Below are 6,407 nucleotides of genomic sequence, written 5' to 3' on the forward strand. Positions count from 1 at the left end.
ATCTATCGTGGTAACAAAGTCCTCCAAGTCGAGACAAAACCACTGGAAATACTGGATCTGAGGTGATCTTTCTCTGATTCAGGTCTAAATTACTATCTGTGAATGAGTGAATGAATCTTTGAAAAGGGCTCTGACGCATGAGTAGATAAGATGTACTTTTGGCCCTAGATGGCGCTACTGAAACAAAAGACACTAAAACTCGGCTTAAAATTGATGCCTTCGTCAGAGGGCTTGTTTATGATAAATGTCATAAGCAACAACAACAACAAGAATGCAAACCAAAAGATGTAAATGGCCAATTAACTAGGAAGTCAAATTAATTAAAGATAATCTAAGGTATGCGACTATCATCTCTTAGGTTAAGGAAATTATTTTTACAATTATAGCCTCAGAATTAATTTTTCACTTACCCAACTTAAAACAAATTAGACGGATTTCAGCCGCAGAGCTTGCGCAGTAAAATAATGCATTCGTTGTACATCTCAGTTCAGAATAAACTGATTAGGTTTAATAGAATATAAATTTGCAATCGCTAGAAAAACAGCTGCATATTGTTACAAAAAATTTTCTCCTTCAATAACTACCGCCAATAAATCGTAATGACACAGCGCATTTAATTGCTATAGAATTGTAATTACTCAGCGCATTTAATCGTAAGTTTAGCAGCTTGCTTGTTTGCTGTCTAATGCTCTCCAAAATCTCTACGTGTCGGCGACTCCGACTCTCTCACACACAATTTCCGCCGATACACACACTTCTGATGATACACACGACTTCCTCGCAGCTTCAGATTTCCCGCCTTTTATAGTTCCGGGAGGTGGGGCTAGAATCATCAGACCAATCAGGACGTACCTGGTTGTATCTCGGGTCTTAGTGGATGGATCGTGAAAGTTCTCGAACTTTCCAGTAGTATCCATTTAGTCGCCAAACTCGCCAAATTCGTCGCCAAGTCGCCAAATGGTCGCCAAGCCCTCAGGTCATTGACGCACAGGACAGATCTTACAAAGGGTTTTAACGGCTTTTCCAGGATGACACTATTCATGCGGGATAGCAAAATTACAGATTTGTAACAATATATAACAAGTGTCGAAACTCATATTTTTCGACGGACAAAACATTTTAATTAAGTTCTTCAATGTTTGGTTGTTGTTAGACCATCGCCTTTACTTTTCTAGCATTCGATAATTTATTTTGAACACCCTCATGCCCTTCGAATGGAATCAAAATTTGACATGGAACTACAGTTATAATCAGAAATTAACATACTGAATTTCATTTATTTAAGTCATTTTAGTTATGTGTTATTGGGTTTACATGCGAAATTACTGACTTTCATTTGACTAACCCTTTGACAAAATTGATTCAAAAGTTGAAAAGAATCTATATTTTAGATGTTAAACCTTTGTACTAAATGTTATCTATCTAGCTCTTGGCGTCTTGGAGTTATGGAATTCACTTGTAAACGAACAAAAAGACAGAGAGACCTCTGGCAAATGGATTTCGTTCAAAATCTGACAGAAATCTACAATATAAAATTCCGGATACAAAAATTCATCCATTTAGCTCAAAAGGGTTTTGAGTTATCGTTTTCGTGCCAAAAATACGTTTTTTGGTCTTGGAAAAATCTGAAAAATGTAGATTTGTCAAAACCTCGAGAGCAAATTTTGTGACAAATATTTCTTTTTTTTATAATTCATATGCGAGAAAGTAAAAATATATTTGTTTCTGTAAGCTTGATCATAAGGTTTGTTTCATAATTTTTGAATCCCCCTGTATAATGTATATATGAGAACCTTCTATTAAGTGAGGTCTTTTGTAGTTTTATAAAAGATATCTTGGTGCATTGATTAATACCTGAAGAGCACTGATTATTTTGTCACATTTGTCTTTTAAATATATCCAAGTGGAATGTTATAATACAATATGAAAAATGAAAATAACCTAAAATAGTAACATATACAAAATTTAATGTTGTTTTTTTTAAAAAAAATCTCGATAATCGTTAATTTTAAAATATGAAAATATGAAGGATTTTAATGGTTACATTTAAGTGTGCATGACACACTTGAGTTATCTATAAGAAGGTTGAACTTGAAAAAAGAGTTCTTCCTAAATCGAAAAATACATTCTTCTGAATTATCATAAATTTTCCCGAAAAAAGCATATGGAATTTACACTTAAGCGATGAAGAAAATAAACAAAAATGTCTGGAAAAACAAACCAACTTTTCAATTTATCATAAAAAAGAAAATTATCTGAAAAACGCACTTTGGAGGAGGTACACCAGAGAGAATACTTTTTTCAATTTGAGGCCATAACCTTTTTCAAGTCTAGGAAAGTTTTCATAATTTTAATCGCATGTTATCGTTGCCGATTTTACAGATAAATCCATGACTTTTTTTTTGTGCTTTTATTATGGTATAGAGTATATTTTCTTAACTGGAATTTTAGCCGATCTCCTTTTTTTTAAGTCATTTTGTAGCTACTATTTCGCCGCTAAGGTGCTATAAGCTGTCTTCATAAATTCAGCACGTTACTTTACTATAGACACATATTACTTCTTTGGCTACTATTCGAGACGCCGTTTTGGATACAAAGGGTTTAAAAGGACTTTACCGATCACCATCTCTCTCTCTGTCTGTCTCTCTGTCTCTCTCTCTCTCTCTCTCTCTCTCTCTCTATATATATATATATATATATATATATATATATATTATAAAACTTCTGGTAAATGAGTAAAAAAAAGTTCTGTTTAAATTGCTGTTTTACTCGTCCTGCAAAAGATTTATATTTTAGTATACTCACCAATCTATTTAAGCTCAAAATACTCACCATAGCGATTTAAAAGTCGGAAACTTGGTGATGTAAAAAAGCATTCATACCTTCAAAAGTGGATTCTATCCACATTTTGCTTAGCAAGCATTTATTTAGTCACTTGATTTATACCCAATACCATATTTTAACATTGGTCAGTTAAAATTATTGAAATTAGATCCTTTAGCCACAAATCCTTTTTTATTTCTCTTTCATATACGTACAAACAAAGTTTAACATTTCTGTTTTCAGAATTTAAAATAATATGCTTATCTTTAATTTAGAGCATCTTAATTTAGTTGGAAACAATTATTGCAGAAATGCAAATATACTTTTTACAGAAAAATTGTCATTTGAAAATATTTATTTATTGGTACATCATTCAATCATATATGATTTGAAATAATATTTACTAGCCGACAATTGCAATTTCGACACAATTAATAATGGAAGAGAAACTTTAAGTAAAGTAATTTAAGTTTCTTCAGAGATATAATGCAATACCGAGCAAGAAAATAAAATTCTTTGCTTGCACTTGTGTACATGATTCGTTAAAAATGGCATATTACAGTAATAAGGAAAATGTTGAATGGCTGAGGATTTATGCTGTATGTATTAGTAATGCATTTTCACGTGCATGTAAGGATCGTTAGAAGAACGAAACTTTTTGTAGATGTCGAAGATATTCATTTTGATAGTTTTGTAGGTACTTCCATATTATTTGATTATTTTTAAAATTTAGTAAGAGTTAATGAATGCATTAATTTTCTATTTCAACAAATTTAATAAACTATTGCTATATGTGTATTATTTCTTAAATGTAATACAAAAGACTCGTTCAAATACCAGTCTGAAGTATGAAAAATTGGTTTAAGTCTAAATTTGCCGTTTAACATCTCTTCAAATTTTATAAATAGAAGCATGAAACTTTGCATATGCAGAGTTGGATGCAAAATACAAAATACTGACTGAAATTCATACTGACTAAAACTTTTTCTCTATGAGAGTGTTGCAAAAATTCAATTTTTAAACTTTAAAAATTATCAATAATACATCATCATTATTATTAAAACTTTTTGTTATTAACCTCCTCACAAACCAAGGTGTTTTTATACAGATACCTAACTTATTTAATGAAATTTTGCAATTGAAAGTATACGATTAGACACCACAATGAAAAAAGTAAATGCTTGTTCTACTTTTTAAAATCATCCTGTATTATTAATATATTTGTGTGTTTAAGTGTAATAATTTCATTTTAACCACGTTCAATTAATTATTTTCTGCTCAAGAAATTCAAAATGAAAAAGGTTTTAATTTCTCAATAGCAAAGATTTCTCATATCTATCGGGATGAAATAACGGTAAGCTTAAATGTCTTAAACTGCTGTCCAAGCGGTACTTTAGTTTCGATTCTACCGTCACTTTCGGAAACGAAAAATCTCCTATCTGAACTGTTAAAAGGCTGCTATTTTGCTTTTTTTTCTTTCCTTTTTTTTCCATAATCTTAATGGTGTAGCCTTCTCATTTCTACTCCAATGATCATGGTTCGAATTTGTTGAAATAATGCTGGAAGACCGCATTCAGTTTCCCCCTTTAATCACTCGAGAGTAATAAATAAATGACTGCAAATTGTTTCAAGACTTTACATTACAAAAAAACGTTTCACTTAACATCTATACGTGCATTATTTTCCTTCTGTTTCTGTATGATAATACAATAATATTGAAATATTATCTTTAGAAAATGTTTGTAAATATCTTCTCTCGAATTTTTTGCATGCTTTCTGTATACATATATTCTCTACAATATATTTGGCAGATTTGATTCATTTTTATTTATTTATTTGAGGTAATTAAGGAGAAAAGAAATAAATAATCAAAAAATTTTTTGCAATGAAAAATTGAATTACATTAAAAAAAAAAGGCGTTTGAAAAAAATAAAAGTTAACAATCTATTTTTACAAAAAAAGTTATGAATTGATTGAACTTACGTAATTCAATACGACCAAGGATTAAGTCTAAAAAGTTTATACACAGATTCATTAGTCACCACATCATCATCGTTACTTTCACTCAATGAGCAGATGATCTTGCGTGTTTAGCGTCATATAGTAGTGAGAATCGGTATGTATAGTGAAATTTTTCCCGTTCACCGACCAGGTCAAAAATTTGACGAATAAATTTTTTATATGTATTTTCTCTTCTTCTACATATAAGGCGCATACTGTTACAGACTACTAGTTATATTGAACTTCATCTAGCTTTGTTTACAGCAAATATTCTTCAAGGAATATTTCAAAGAAACATATTTCAAGATTAATAATTTAGGAATCCCCTGACATGATCCCCTGCTTTTAAAAAATAATGCTTACATTTTATATATATATATATATATATGTAGAGTTTTAATTAGTGGCCAGTACCATTCCACTGTTATACTGAATGCATCCAATTCAATTTAGTTTTATTGTATTGTAATAGATGGCACCACGGGTTCTACTAATCGAAGGTGCTAGGTCACGTGGCCATAAATTTGAAAAAGCGAGCTGTTGGCATTAGCTCGAGAGCAGAGCAGAGCAGAGCAGAGAAGGAGAGGCGTTACATAGCTTAGCTATGAGCAGACATCTTGTTAGGCTTCGCCCTTGGTGCCATCTAAATATTTTACTTCTAACTCTAATGTAAATAATCTTTCCCGTCCTAATTGTTAATGTCCTTTTAATTTTGTTTACTGTAAATAAACTATTTGTTTTTCTTTAAAAGTTTCTTAATCAGTACCCTAGACACTGATCCAAATGGGATTGAATGGGCATTTTGTCCCACCCAGTCCTACAAACTTGGGGGCACGGCCCGGATTTTGAATCATCGTTAAAAAAAACTCCAGCATCCAGTCTCCTCTTCAAATAAGTATACAACGGAAGGGTTCCCCCCTGTGCAACGGAAGAATGTGTGTTCCTGCATATCAAATGTCAAAAGCGTCATCAGTGAAAAAATTGTATCTCAAAAGCATCATCAGTCAAAAAACCTTACCTTGAAAGCATCATCAACGGAAAAAATTATCGAAACATCGAAAATAAGTGTGCACCGCCGAGTAAAATATAAAACGTTGTGTCGTCGCATACAGCTACGGAGCAAGATTCGCGTAGGTACTTCTGAAATATTTTGTCTACTTTCCAGAATTGAATCGCCTGACCTGAAAGTAATCTATTGACGCTCTCCAGTTCTTTTTATTTAAATATATGTAACAATCCATTTGTTTAAATCCATTGATAACTGTTGTGTATTGCAGCTTCATTAATGTGTTTGCTGATGTGTATAGTAACAGATGTCAGTTTTGTTTTTGAAGTGTCTATTCTATAATAAAAGTAGGGAAATTAATTATAAGTAAACTATTGATTAATTAAAAGTTATTATTTTATTGAAAAAAAAATATTTTTTCTGTTTTGAGTTCTGAATTTAACTTGTTATTTTTTGAAATTTGTATGCACTATTCTGTTTTTCTATTGATTGATATTAAAAAGAATCGCCGAATCAACGGCAGGGCAATGATCTTGAGTGGCGCGCCTTAGGATTCCAGAGTCCAAATCAAAAGTTC

Source organism: Argiope bruennichi, chromosome 8 (assembly GCF_947563725.1).
Source record: "Argiope bruennichi chromosome 8, qqArgBrue1.1, whole genome shotgun sequence".
In the NCBI taxonomy this organism is placed as follows: Eukaryota; Metazoa; Arthropoda; class Arachnida; order Araneae; family Araneidae; genus Argiope; species Argiope bruennichi.